The following is a 15421-nucleotide window of genomic DNA, read 5'->3' on the forward strand; positions in this document are numbered from 1 at the left end:
ATGTTGGAGGCATGTACTAATCATTCTTGGCCAAATGCCTGTGGGAAGCTTGTTTGTTCAGATTATAAGGCTGACCCAGCACCTGAGTGTTGGGCACATATTAGGTGCTCAATAAATGTTTGTTGAATGAATGTGCGAGGCTATAATCAAGGACCCACCACTCACGGAGCTGATGGCATCTGATCCTAATGAGAGGCAAAAAGGAAGCTAAGGGATAATTATAACAATGATATTTTATATTCCAGAAGTTCTCAGTGCATTAACTAGGTTGATTCTTACAGTTTTAAATTTTGGTTTTTGAAAATGCATTTTTTTTTTAAATTATACAATTTTATGCCCTCAGGAGAGCACTGTATTTGGAGTCTAAAACTCTGGGCTGCCATTTAGGATTCTCTCTCAGTGAGTGCTTGCTGTGTGGCCTTAGACATGTGACCTATAGTGCCCAGAAAAATTGTAATTAAAACAGACTTGACCTTACATGACAGTGAAACTGAGAATATCCGAGAAAGACCTTTATGGATCCCAACCATAGTACAGTGCACGAGAAAGGCGGGGGGATCTTTGGCTCACAGACCATCCTTTCCTTTTTTACTGTTTAGCACTGAAGTGAAGAGTGTGTAACTTTGGGCAAAATATTTCTTTATTATAAGTCACTTGCTTCATTTGGTGGTTTCAGATTCTGAGAGCCAAACACGCTTGTCATAATAAGACCAGGGATGCACAGACGTAGAACCCAAAAGCTCTCTTTTCCCACCCGCCTTCCCCATCCCTGCCCAGACAGCCAAGGCCAACAAACCAACGTGAATCCTTCCAACAGTTTCTCTTTTTTCATTCATACATCATCAGTTATAAAGATACCTACTACATAAGGCTCTATTCTGTGCTTGCAACAGAAACATTCTATGCTTATTAGTCTGCAGGTATAAACATAAATGTATACCCCTATATGCAGCTAAGAGGTTTGTTTCATTGGTCAACACACATAGGATCATATTGTAGACACTGATCTGTACCTGACTTTTCTCTCTCACGTGACCTCTAGAAAATTCCCTTCCTAAGTCACTGGGTATGATCTGAATTTATTCTTTGTAATGACTATTCGTTCATGGCTAAGAGAAACCATAATTTACTCAGCCATTTCCCTGTTGATGAGTATTCTTAACTTCTAGTTGCAAGGCAAATTACTTCTGTTCTCTAAGCCATATCTTTGAAAAAGTGAGGGTTACTAATAGAACCCGTTAGATAAGTCTATTGCAAGACTTATCTTATTATATATAGTCTATTGCAAGACTTATATCTTATTAAATAAGAATATGAATATGTAAAGGAGAATTCCTGGTACACTCCAAATGCTCAATAAATACTAGTTAATATTATTATATCCCATGAAATGCTTTACTGAAGTGGGCAATCTCTCTCTCTCTCTCTCTCTTTAAAATTTTAGATTTAAACAAGCAACAACCTTGATATTTCGGCTCTCTTAGACTTCTCGTATCCAATTACAGGTTTCTTTCTTCTTCCATTCTCCTTATCCTTTTTTTTTTTTTTTTCCTGGCTGATGGGCCTGGATCCTTATCCTTTTAATGAAACTCCATGAAGGTCTTTCTCTGTGGCTAATTTAATCACCCTTCTTCCCCATTATATTGGCTTTTCCCTGGGGCATGGCAAATCTTCAGCTCAAAACTTTCTTTTTGTCCTTATTGGGCAAAACTTCTTGGGGGCAGGAAGAGGCTTCTTGGGCAAGATAGAGGAGAGGCCTGCCTTCCTAGTTGGAGGAAATATTGTTCACAATCCAAAAGGGCATGCTACTCTGGGAGGCAAGTTCAATTCAGTACGTGGGGCAGGAGGGCTAAGCGCGCTCAGGTGTGATGCTTCATGAGGAGCATAATTGGAAGAGCACTTGAAATAGGCAATTACAATATCCGTTGGGAGGTTTCTGGTCCCTAACATGTGGCAACCAGAAGCTCAGTCACCACTGGGGCTCTTTGGAATGAGTCTAGCCTTGGGAGTAAGTGTCTGGCATGAGCTGAGTAGATTGGATGGATCCACACAGCAGGTTACACTCTGAGGCAACAGCAAAAATAGCATGCTTGGCAGGGAAACTGAGGCAGAAACTTAGTCATACAGACTGAGCTAGTGCACAAGGGATGAGGCACAGAACCAGGAGGCAGTGGGCATGGAAGTCCATGACTTTCCCCAGAGTTCTCTGAAGCTGGATCCAAGACTCTCCATGTTCTGGGCTGGGCTCAGAGACAGAGGGCACAGGTCACTCTAGCTGGGTGGGTCTGGAAAAAGAGGAAATGGTGCCACTGTCTTAACCAAACATTCCACATGGCTCTCTGTCGCCAGGCTACACCTTCCAGACAGGTGAGCAAATAACAATACCCAGAGTGACACTTACTGTCATAGATGTAAGTGCAAGGGATTATGGGAGCCCAGGGCAGAGTTTATACCAGACCTTCAGCAAATGTTTGTGGATTGACTATTAAATGCAGCCACTGTGCTTTGATAACAAATAGGAGAGAGGCCTCTGCTTTTTTCTTGGAAGAGTCAGGAAGTCTTCCAGAATAGCTGGGGTTGAGTGGGTCTCAGGATAAAGGAGAAGGAAAGGCAATTTAGTGCAGAGGGAGCTGTGTCCATGGGTAAGGAGATAAAAAGGAGTGTGTGTGTTTAGAAAAAGCCCAAAGATTGATGTGGCTGGATCACAGCATGAGTGAGACCAAGGGGAAGCAGGAGATAGAGAAATCAGTAAAGTCCTAACTTAAAAGGCTTTAATTGGCATGCTACATGAGTGGGATGCTTAAAGCAAAGCAAATAGAGAATCAAGAGAAGACGAGAAAGTCAATGACATTGCCAAATATATCAAGCATGTCTTTCTGAGAAACTGTGTACAAGACAGAGACGTACCGAATTATTTTCCCATTGTATTGTGGTGCGATGTTTCCATCTTTATGACTACTTGAATAATTTGGGCTCCTAATGCTTTAGCCTTTCATGTCTTGGTCCTTGCCACTCTCAAATATTAACAAAATATCAGAGCGGCCATCATTTAACATAAGAAGGCTTGCCAATGAGGCCATCAGAAATGGAAGAAAGTACTGAGTGTTAGATACAGCATATGCAATCAGGAGAGTTGTGGGGCCCCTGGGGGCTCCTGAAAGATCTAGCACATTGTCTGGTTATTTATGCCCTGTGGTAAACGAGTTCCTTGTGGGGGCAGGAGAAAACTAAAGATACCTGCCAGGGAATCAGGAGACTAGAGTTATTATCTTGGTTTAAATAGCCCTAGAGTAATGGGGGAGTTGGACCCCAGGCATTAAGAGACACATCCTGGGGAAGTTCACTGAATCCCAGAGGTTTCTGGAAAAATGTGTGAAGAGTTCCCCCATTTTCTAAACAGAAGTGGTATGTGGAATACCATGACACGATGAGTAATCAGGGGATGTCTGCTGCCACCTGTGGAGATGGTGGGCCAGGAGGTGATGTCGCAAGCCACTCGTCAGCATTCGCTCTGCACATCACGTAATGCAGCTACTTAACGGAAAAGACCTGCTGGTTCTTTTACATGCTAAGCTCATGCAGCTTTCATCTTCACTTTGTCACGTTGGATTGTTTATTTCTATCTGCTTTTAAAAGTAGTACTCCCTCACTTCTTTTTTTTTTTTAATTTATTTTTTATTGGTGTTCAATTTACTAACATACAGAATAACACCCAGTGCCCGTCACCCATTCACTCCCACCCCCCGCCCTCCTCCCCTTCTACCACCCCTAGTTCGTTTCCCAGAGTTAGCAGTCTTTACGTTCTGTCTCCCTTTCTGATATTTCCCACCCATTTCTTCTCCCTTCCCTTATATTCCCTTTCACTATTATTTATATTCCCCAAATGAATGAGAACATATAATGTTTGTCCTTCTCCGACTGACTTACTTCACTCAGCATAATACCCTCCAGTTCCATCCACGTTGAAGCAAATGGTGGGTATTTGTCGTTTCTAATAGCTGAGTAATATTCCATTGTATACATAAACCACATCTTCTTTATCCATTCATCTTTTGTTGGACACCGAGGCTCCTTCCACAGTTTGGCTATCGTGGCCATTGCTGCTAGAAACATCGGGGTGCAGGTGTCCCGGCGTTTCATTGCATTTGTATCTTTGGGGTAAATCCCCAACAGTGCAATTGCTGGGTCGTAGGGCAGGTATATTTTTAACTGTTTGAGGAACCTCCACACAGTTTTCCAGAGTGGCTGCACCAGTTCACATTCCCACCAACAGTGTAAGAGGGTTCCCTTTTCTCCGCATCCTCTCCAACATTTGTTGTTTCCTGCCTTGTTAATTTTCCCCATTCTCACTGGTGTGAGGTGGTATCTCATTGTGGTTTTGATTTGTATTTCCCTGATTGCAAGTGATGCAGAACATTTTCTCATATGCATGTTGGCCATGTCTATGTCTTCCTCTTCCCTCACTTCTTAAAAAGAACAAAGCAAAATGGAAAATCATCAAAATAAAAATAGACAGGAAATTTTTCTTATGCCCTCCAGAGACAGCCATTGTTGACATTTTGCTATAGTTTCTTCTTGCATTTTTTTTCGATACAATTTTCATATAGCTGAGTTTATAACATTTCCATAAGCAACAAGAAGGCATCGAAAGAGAGCCGGTTCTGTACAAGATTAAAATGTAGTAACAGCATGACTTTTAAAAATTATGAAAACCTGAGAATCAGGATAACAGTCGTGTCTAATCTAATAAAAATCAATGGAGACAATAACACTTGGTTTCCTTTTTTTATTGGCAGAGACTAAGATTTATTTAGCCCTCATTGTCCCAGGCTGAGAAATAAAATCCCATGAAATAGGTATTGTTGTTATCATTTTCCAGGTGTGGCTCAGTGACATTAAGTGACCGATGGAAATCAAACAGCTGGTAAAGGAACAGGCCTGGGATTCAAACCCATGTCTGGAGGACTCCAACTCCTGTGGTCGTTCCCCCCTACCTCTCTGCCCCCTTTATACACTATGTGCCTACTTTCTACTTCTAGAATTAAAAAAAAAAAATCCTCTTGGGGGCGGGCTATTGAGACAATCAAGTTCTATTAAGTTTTATTTTGAAATTTATATATATATATAAATATATATATATACACACATACATATATATGTACATATTTTATTTTTAGAGTTAATTTTAATACAATTTTTCCCCTTTGGGTACTAATTTTAAAATTGTAATTCTAGTATAGTTTAACATACAGCTATTTTATTTTATTTTATTTTATTTTATTTTATTTTATTTTTTACATACAGATATTTTAATAGAGGATGTTTATTATATTTGTGGCTGCCCATCATAGTTTTTTAAAAAGATTTTATTTATTTATTTGAGAGAGAGAGAGAGAGAGCCAAAAAGAGAGCACAAATGGAGGCGGGGAGCAGAGGCAGAAGCAGACTCTCTGCTGAGCTGGGAGCCTGATGCGGGGCTCCATCCCAGGACCCTGCGATCATGACCTGAGCCAAAGGCAGACACTTAACTGAGCCACCCAGGGACCCCCATCATATTTTTTTAAATAGACTATTTTTTAGAGCAGTTTTTAAGTTCATAGCAAAATTGAGCAGAAGGCCCAGAGATTTCCTATGCACTCCTGCCCCCACACATACACACATGCCCTCCCCCATCATCTGCATCCCCCACCAGAGTGCTATACTTGTAACAGTTGATGAATCTATATTAACATCATAACCACTCAAAGTCCCTAGTGTATGTTAGGGTTTGCTCTTGGTGGTGTACATTCTGAGGGTTTGGACAAATACATGATGACGCATATCCATCACTCTGGTATCCTAAAGAATAGTTTCACTGCCCTAAACATCCTCTGTGCTTTGCCTTATTCATCCCTCTCTCCTCATCGTCTGTTGACTGGCCCCCCCCAGGGACATTCTCCCCATCCCCAGAGTGGAGATCAGGACTCAGGTTTGCAGCAACATCACACAGGGTGTTCTCAGCTTCAGCAATTGCATATGTCCATGCAGCACTTCAAATAGGAAGCGAGCATTTTGAAGAAATGGAATCTCCCCAGACCTCCCATGTGCGCAAAGGAGTGGGGACAGAGATACTAAGTGTTCGGGTGAGTCAGTCATTGCTCAGCTGGGTCCCTGAGCCAGAGGCAGCATCAGGGATGTGGACCGTAGAAGTTGCATTCAAGCTAACTTCTTGGCATTCCTGTTTGGTGTTGGCAGCAGTGTTAGCCTTTCTATGGTGTGTTATAGATACGGTGATATATATTTTTCAATTATTAAGTATATAAATACACTAGAAATATGTTATCTGCCTGTGAAACACACACAAATTTTTTTTTTTTAATGGAGGAGACTTAGAAAATAGCTAAGGAAATGTTATAAATTTTCTCCCCATACCAGAAGATTACCTCACCTATCAGTTGCCTATCAGCTGCCAAGACTCCTGCTCTTGTTGGCTCTCTATGGTGATGCCAGAGCAGTCTCCACACTGCAGACCTCCCCGGGTTGGCCCTCGGCTCAAGGTGAGATGGACTTCTCATCATCTACATAACTGCTTTTCCAGGTAATGGGAAATGAGCCCCTCTTTGGCTTTGTCTCAAGACAACGCTACATGGGCTGGTTAGTTGGCTTCTCTGAAGGAGCCAAGACATTACATTTTCCAGCACTTTCCTGTTCCCAATCTCCCACCTTAGAGTGCCATCCCCACGGGGCCATACCTGAGTTTAGTGCATTCAACTTCACTCACCAGAACACAAAACCTGTATAACTTTGCACCAAATGTCTGGAGAGTTTTAAAAATATCCCTTAAATGTATTCATTGAAACTTCCAATAATCAAATGACTTTGACATGCATATTACATTTGCATTTCTCAGGACTGTAAGTTGGTGAGGTGTAGCATCGCCCTCCTTTCCGAAGGGAAAACTAAATTTCATCAAAGTTAGGGGACTTGCCCACGTTCACATAGCTATAGAAACCAAGCTAGATCCAGATTTGACTGGTTCCAGGCTCATGCTTTTCCCACCATCCACTGCTCCTCTGGTTAGAAAAAAAAAAAAAAAGACTCTACAATTGAGTCCAGCCCTAGGGCCTCTCCCCCACCCTGTACTAGTCACCAGCCAGAGCCCTTTTCCCCTTAAATCCAAGGTTCCCAAATGAGGATAGACATTCACACCTTCCCACTTAACAAGGCTGCTGGCAGGATTAATGAGCTAATGTTTGCAAAACACTTTGAGCTTCAAGAAAAGCCAGGCGCCAAAGAACTACAAAGAGTTATTAAGAGGGTAGACTTTAAATCCCCTTAACAAGCTCCCTCCTCTCAGAGGTAATCTGATGTGGATCCTCCTATTCCCTCTTCAAGCCTTGGATGGTTGCTCACCTCTATGTCTCGAGGATGAGAGTGTTTCTCTTCTGTTCACTCCATTTCTAGGACTCTCGCTGCTTATAAAGCCTTAGTCATGAATATTTTAATTCGGTATATGGAATCCTGATGAATCCTGATGATGTTTAGAATCCTCTCGTGGTAAGGGCACCTAGCCCAATTCTTCATTGCATAGATGGGGACAGAAGGCTCTATGAGGACGAGGTGTGAGTCCAGAGACTGGTGGCGAGATGGGCAAAGAGGCCATGAGCATTGAGTAACCCACCTCCTGTGCATTCAGGGGCAAGCCAGGAGAGGCTCCTACAGCCTGCCCCTCACTCCTCCTGCAAGGTCAACAGCATCCCTGTGAACTGGTGCTGTGTCATTCATTCTCCCCCCATTCCCCCAAGGATAACCATCCCTATCTTAGTGGCTCAGAGAATTCTTTTAGTCAACCCCAAGTTCAAAAACTCCCTCCCCACTGACCCTTCTTCACTTTCCTGTACCTAAAGTTGTTTCTACAACGTGCACCGTGTATGTATGTGTCAGTGCCAGGGACCCGACCAGAATCCAGGGAAGCAGGAATGAGTGGGACCTGCTGCCCTCCCAGCAGAGCCGACTTGTACCCAGGTAACTATAAGAATGCCATGACAGAGGACAGAACAGACAGTTGGGAAAAAACAGGAGAGGAGCTGGGCCTAGGGAGCGTGTGAAGGAAAGTTTCCTGAAAGAGATGCATGTGAAGCTGGAGTCTGAAGGGCACACGGGACTTGGCCAGTGGTGGATGGAGGATGAGAAGTCGAGTAATCCAGGCCAAGCAGCAGCATTGATGATGAAAGGATGATGAAAGGGCTTTAGGGTTCCCTGTCTTGTACCCTATTTGCATGTCTCCCCCATCGGGATAACAATTCCTCCTCATGCACTAATGGGGAGAGCGTAGTGTAGCATAGGACACAGATCAACAAATTATGATACCGTTTATGAGGTCAGAATGGCTTTATGATTTTTTAAATGGTTAAAGAAATTAACAAAATATTTTGTGACCCATACAAATTCTATAAAATTCAAATTTTGGTGTCCATAAAGATAGTTTTATTGGAACATGGCCATGCTCATTTGTTTTCATATTGTCTATGGCTGTTTTTATGCTATAGCAGCAGAATTGAGCAGCTGTGCCCTAGAACAGATGGCTCATGAAGCCTCAGATACTTCCTACCTGGCCCCTTACAGAAAACGTGTGTAGACGGCTGGTTTAGGCCATGGAATCGAACTGCCAGGGCTGCCTACGACTTGTGACACCGAGCAAAATTCTTAGCCTGCCTGTGTCTTTATTTCTTCACCCAAGGGTTGAAAATAGGGCTTTTAAGAAAACTGAGTTAGATGTTATTAAATATGAAATATTGGGACACCTGGGTGGCTCAGCAGTTGTCTGCCTTTGGCTCAGGACTTGATCTGGGGTCCTGGGATCAAATCCCGCATCAGGCTTCCTGCAGGAAGCCTGCCTCTCCCTCTGCTTGTGTCTCTGCCTCTCTCTGTGTGTCTCTCATGAATAAATAAATAAAATCTTTAAACAAATAAATATGAAATATTTAGAATAGTACCTTGCATGTAATAAATACTCAATAAATGATAATTATTACTGTAGAGGCTCCAGAACCCAGCAGCAGGCTGGGCACGCTCTATTACTCAAAGGATATTTATCAAAAGAATGAATGAGTGACTAGTGCATGGAGGTGTGTTCTGCGTCACCTGGTTCGTCTTGCCTTTTAAAAAGGCAGGGAAGGGGAACCCTGGCCTCAAACTGCCTTATTCCATTGCCTTTTCTCTTGCCAGCGCCCTCAGAGCATCTGCTAGCAATCTGGGTCTTGTGGCATTTTCCTTCTTGTGCTGTTAATTTTTAAATAAATTTCAGGCTGTGGATGATGGAGGGAAAAGCAGAGGGTTGGGGGGAGGGAATCCATAAAGCACGGACAGTGGGGAGCCGTAATTGTGGGGTTTCTGCACAAGAGATCATGTTTCCAAAGAGTAGGGGGCCCCCAACATAAACAATTTCTAGAAGAAAAAGACAAGAATCACCATTTCTCAGAGCCCATTTGTGAGTCCCGTAGGGAAGTGGTCCTCCTCAGCATTTGGAGCTTGTTTCAGCCTTTCAGGGAAGCAAGCACAGGGGCAATGGAGCAGGAGGCCGGTGGTGCTCACTTGTAAGCCGAATGCTTTTGTGGCTTTGAGACTCCGTTGTGGTTAGGAATAAAGCTCCTGTCCCTGACGAGGCATTTGTCCTTTAAATACCAGCCCACAATGCTCTGAATCCCTCCTGTAGATCTCTGGACTGATCCTTCAGGGTCGGTTTTGTCTCTAAATTGACCGGCACGCCAATGATTCTGAGCCCAGCCTCTTTGGGGGTCACTATAGACCCTGCCTCTACCTAGTTTTAGTCTCTACATTCATCCTAACATTAGTCTGAGAGGCCCTCAAATGACAGAGTGTGTGGATTCATGTCTGCCTGTCTACATATCCTCAGAAGTTAGCACAGACCAGAAGTGTGGGTGCCTCCAAGCATGTGTTGACTTGGAAACACACACACACACACACACACACAGCTAGAGAATCCTTTTCAACGTCCTGAATGTCCAGGGGTTGAGACCTGTTGGAAGAGAAATACCGCAGCCTGTGGGTTGACTGGTGACCCTACTGTGTTTACTGCTACCTTTGCTCCTTGTTTTCAGTCCCACCGCCTGTTCTAAGATGGGAAAGCATGCAGCGTGTGACTCTTACTCACTCACCTCCCAGTACATCGAGAACTGGAATCTAGCTTCAATAGTAATTACTATGATTATAGTTCCCCGTGGAACTCGTAGGGTGAGCTCCAAACACAATTCCTCAAGCTTTTCAAATCACTGCGTCGATTTGCTTATGAAAGGCAGTTCTAATCAAAAGGGGTAATTACAATATTAAGTGCCAAGCCTTGGTGTGCAAACTCTTGAGTCATAAGATATTAAGCCTAATTTAACTCCACTGAAGGAGGCGTGCAGCATCATGCACTACGCTTTCGGAGTGGAGGTGAGCCCAAGCTGAAAACTTCACTCCAGGAAAGTGGACAAATTACTTGATCTATTAGCCATTCAATGATCACGTAGTATACGAGCCAGAGCAGGTGTCTTCGGGAGCTGTTTCCTCTATGAACTCCTCATGCTACAGGAGTTAAAGCAAGATCCCACCCTGCCTTACAAAACTCTTGGCTTTTTGGCTGTAACCACACTTACACCTGGCGGTGGGCCTAGCACCATCCATCCATCCATCCATCCATCCATCCATCCATCCATCCACTCATTCATTCAATATATATTGAGATTCACAGTCTGCCAGGTCCTGTGCCAGGCTTTGTGGATACTGAGAGAAATGAACAAAACATGCTCTTTGTCTTCAAGAAATTCACTGTTGCTTGGGGAAGTTAGGCTCACAGACAGGTGATTAACTCACAACGTGAAAGTGCTGTAAGTAATAATGTTCAAGAGGAAGAGAAAAAGAAATGTCCCAGCCTATCTTGATGCAGTCAGATGAGGCTCCTGGGGGAAGCTACCACCTGAGCTGATTCTAGAAGACTGCATGGGCAGGACAGGCTGTAGGGTGTCCCCAGCAGAGGGACCACTTCTGTCATATGAGGTGTGATAGAGTGAAAGAACTCTACATATTTCAAGAAACTATAAAGAGTTCACTGTGATTTTTAAGATTAATATGGCCACATCCATACTTAAATCCCCAAGCTCCTGAACAGAGAAGTGGCCTAGAAGAGGGACGATGGAGCTGGTAATAGGATGAGTCTTATTGGTCATATGAGGGCCATTCTAAGCACTTCTCTCAAGTGCTGTATTTTGAGGGAATTATGCAAAAATGTGGTGGCAATCAAGCAGACTGCACAAGCTCAGACCTTGACGCACACCACACACATAGACATAACTGCCTCGCCCCACAAAGCACGCAGGTGCTCCTGCTGGGTGTGGCAGCAACCAAATGGATGGTACCCTTTCACACATACAGAAAATGACCTGAGTGCTCTTGGGGACACACCCTCATCTTACAACCAAGTCTGATCTGGGGTTCATTAGCAGCAAAGAAAGTTTTCCCATAAAATGAGCAGAGTGATCAATCATACTAGCTGATAGAGTGCCCAGCTGATGAATGTGCGTGCTGCTTCTAATCACCTGTTTTCATTAACAATTGAGTCATCCTTCAATTTGGCTAAGGCACTAAAAAGAAAGACAGTGAACATTTGAATCCATTTAGTTCAGGATTTTTGATTTTTGTTGTTTAAGAACATGAAACCAAAGGTACCCAGGGAAGAAGAAAAGAGACATTCATTACATACTCTTGCTGCTCCATGCTCCTAATGTTTTTAAAACTCTAATAATCAGAGAAACACTGGTGATTCCTATTTTAAAAAATGAAAATTATGATTCCTATTTTTAAAAATGAAGACATGAAGACTCAGAGAGTTTAAACAATTAGCCAAAATCACCCAGGTAGTGAATTAAGCATGGTAACCTAAGGCAGTCCGATCCCTATCCCTGGCCTCTTGCAAGAAAACCCTGCTTTCTCTTCTGATAAAAATGAAGGAGGATAATTATATCTTTTCCCTCATCAGATAAATCATGTAAGTAAATCATTCTTCATTAAATTGATTATTTTTCTTTTGTCAAAGCTAAGGTGGGCCCGGCTGAGACACGGCCCATGAGAATAGCAGAGCAGTGGGTATGTGTCATTGCGTTCCTTCTGTGAGAACCCAAGTGAGACATGTTTGAACCAGCCACCATGTCTGCCACTGGTCCTGAGCCATGCTGCTCACCATGTTAACTGATACACGGCAACATTTAGAGAGCAGACATGCTGTGGATCCTCATCAGGGGAAGTTCTGGGGCCAAAGAGGCCAAGTTCACGTACTTGATCTCTTGATCTAATGAGCTTCATCATATTCTTCTCTTGCTGGATTACAAGAGAGGCTGGACAGAAAGTGTCCTGTTGTACACAAATCCATCCATCTACAGGAATACTCACTCTGAGTGTGGGGTCAATGACAAGATCTCAGCCCCCGCGCAGGGCCTAATGATCTGAGACACAGAAATGAAGCATCCAGACAGCCCTCAAGGCTTGAGACTTCCAAAGTAAGGCTTGGTAGTCTCTTGTCCCCTTTGGGTTAGGAATAACTAGAGATCTTTTGGGCCTGATCAGGTTGGAAGGATGAGTGTTTTTCTTTAAGCTGTTTGAATGAATAAATAATTGACTGGAATTCTTTTTTTTTTACCATTTGAGACTTTCTTTTTGTTACTGAATGAATAATGGCAATAATTAACTGGTGCTTTGCTCATTACTTCCTAAGGTCATGAGTAATGCTCATAATCTCTCTATCCTTGTTTGGAACCACTTTAATTCCTTGCAATGATTTTTAAAAAACAAACAAACAAACACAAACAAAAAAGCTATGAGGTTTCCTTTGATTTTTCCCCGTTTCAATTCTACGTGAGTTGGAATACGAAGAGACTCTGTTCTTGCTCCTTCTGGTTCAACAGTTTAAAAGCCTGACTAATAGAATCCCATCCCAGGAATCAAACAGTGATGCTGAGCTCTTCCTTGGGAGGTTTTCAGAGAGGCTTGAAGATTTAGCAGCAAGGTTACCCTGGGTCATACTCTTCAGACTTTTCTGATAACTAACTTCCTGGGAAGCTGGATTTGGATTTGCCTGTCGTTTCCAGGCTTTGGTATATAGTGGGGGAAAGAACAGTGGGAGATTCGTCAAATGCCACCATTTCTAGACTCAGGTCTGCTCCAGTCAGGAGCTCGGTGACCTTGGATTGTTCATGTCCACTCTCTAGAATTTAGTTTTCTTCTCTATAAGGTAAAATGTTGTGCCAGAAAGCTTCTCATAGTTATGAAGGCTTCAGTTTAATAACACAGCAAACGTTTACTGAACCTCTACTTTGGGGGAACGTGGTACTAAGTGCTGCAAATAAAAAGGTGAATCATAAGTGGTGTTGTCTCCTGAGTTTTCTGGATTGGATCTAGGAGGGAGAGGCAGATACAGACTGTTGACATAATGTGTATGCTGTCTTAGATATGTATATGATTTATTATTCTATGAAATATTCCCTTTACATGGACAAAATGGCTTTTGAATCAGTGGAGTAAGAGGAAATTACATCACAGAGGTGTCCAGCGTGAGAGCTGGAGTCAAAGCTTATGGAAAAACTGATTTATCTGGGGCCACTCATTCAGTTCTCAGTGTTGTTGTTTCTATCTTCACACAGCAGAGTCTCCCGCATAAAGGCAATGACGAGCCATGGAGATGGAAGCTCTGTAAACAAGCCTGTTATTAATCATTATCATAATGATCTGAACCAACCTGCTGAGCTTTTTGATGTTTGCTCAACTCTAAGGATTAAGATGCAAATCGGGGTGTGATTTCTATCATTGCTGCATTAGGATCTGTGGTCCATTAATCCCAGGCTACGAGTGACCAGAGGTAACCTCAAATAGACATCCCGGGAGGTGAAATGCACCACCTGCCCCCTTCCCTAGCTCACACGAAACCTGGGGAGAGGTTTTCTGGATGGAATTCAGCCAGAATGGTATACTTTGCCTCTACTCCAGAGTCATCAAAAATATTTTCCTAGTGTTTCCCTTCAAGCCGAATCCCCAGTGGCCATGGGAACTTGCCAAACAAGATACTTTCCAAGAGGAATATCTTCATAACAAAATCTGTAAAAGATGAAAGAAAGTGTGTGTGTGTGTGGGGGGGGCATGTACTCCAACATTAAGACTCCAGGCATGAACCTAAGATCTAAACACATGGCAAAATGATGTCAGGGGACTGACTGCTTTTCGTCCTTTAGGAGAGGAGACCTAGAGTCGAATCTTAGCCCCGTCCCTGCTTTGTGTATCACCCGAATGAATGGCGGGGCCATCAGGACCATAGCATTTAGAAACACGTAAATGTTGGGTTCTGTTAAGTGCCCTAATGACCTGGCTCACATAAACTAATCTCTCTAAAATGAGAATAGTAATATATACATTCCTTACAGGCTGGTTGTGCTATAACAATCCTTCTGTAACCATTAAGTATAAATTGGAAGGAAGGTATCTCACAGACGGGAGCTGTCTGTGAGCTCAGAGCAGCGGTGATGAGGGCAAACACACCCACTTACAAGCCCCCCGTGACCTCTCCCCCACTCTCCCGGCTCCCAGGAGGGTGCAGCAGCATTTCCCTCCTTTCCAAACTCTTATCTATCAGTTTTACTTGCACCAGGGATGTGACCATGCTGATGGGCTAACCTGGGGAATAGGGTCTAGCCTGGGATTTGAACTTCTCTGAACGAGGTGAAGTGATAATGTCAGGAGGTCAAATCATTAATACTCTCAGGGTCTCTCCCCAAAGTAGGTTCCTTGCCTTTTACCATCTACATCAAATTATGTGTACACATCTACCGAAACCCCCGTGACAAGCTTCCCCAGTGGCTCTAGTTCCCTTTAGGGCAGACTCAACCAGTGGCCAGGAGGCCTCGGCAGTTTGCAGAGTCCTGGCATACCATCCTTGCACCTGCTCCCAGTGATACTTTCCCATGTCAGTCCTCTTTTCTGAGACTGAGAAACAGACCACAACAGGGAAAACAGCCCTAAAAGTCTAACAGCAGAGTTTCATGAGAAAATGATAGGAAAACATAAAAGCTACCTGATAGGAAACAAAAGGGTGAGGAATGCCCCCCATCCCTCGGTGTGCAGGTGAGAGTTTTGTAAGCCATCAGGTGTCTGTGCAGATAGATGTCGGGGTGGCTGTTGCACCACGTGAGGTGAGCCCTCCTGGTCTCCTGTTTCTGTCGTCTGAACGAGCGGGCTCCTTGGGAAAACCCTGGACTCTAATGGACAGCCTGGTTGCACTGAGGGAAGATGACTCACTTCAGACAAGCAAAAGGGATGTCTCCGAGGAATTTATCTTTTTGCATCTATCCCACCCTCTCCCCGGGCCCAGCAGAGCACCTGACACCAGGTAGGCACCCTG

The 15421-nt window shown here is 43.5% G+C and overlaps 1 long non-coding RNA gene across 2 annotated transcripts in view; it reads left to right on the forward strand.

Annotated features, from left to right (window-relative positions):
* LOC106559534 overlaps positions 1–15421 on the forward strand; it is a 55084-nt gene that overhangs the window by 1688 nt on the left and 37975 nt on the right. For both annotated transcript variants that reach the window (XR_005367102.1, XR_005367103.1), the window contains exon 3: positions 6415–6536. This is a non-coding gene — a long non-coding RNA (uncharacterized LOC106559534). The remainder of the gene's footprint in view (positions 1–6414; positions 6537–15421) is intronic.

This window comes from Canis lupus, chromosome 11 (genome assembly GCF_011100685.1).
Source record: "Canis lupus familiaris isolate Mischka breed German Shepherd chromosome 11, alternate assembly UU_Cfam_GSD_1.0, whole genome shotgun sequence".
NCBI classification, from domain to species: Eukaryota; Metazoa; Chordata; class Mammalia; order Carnivora; family Canidae; genus Canis; species Canis lupus.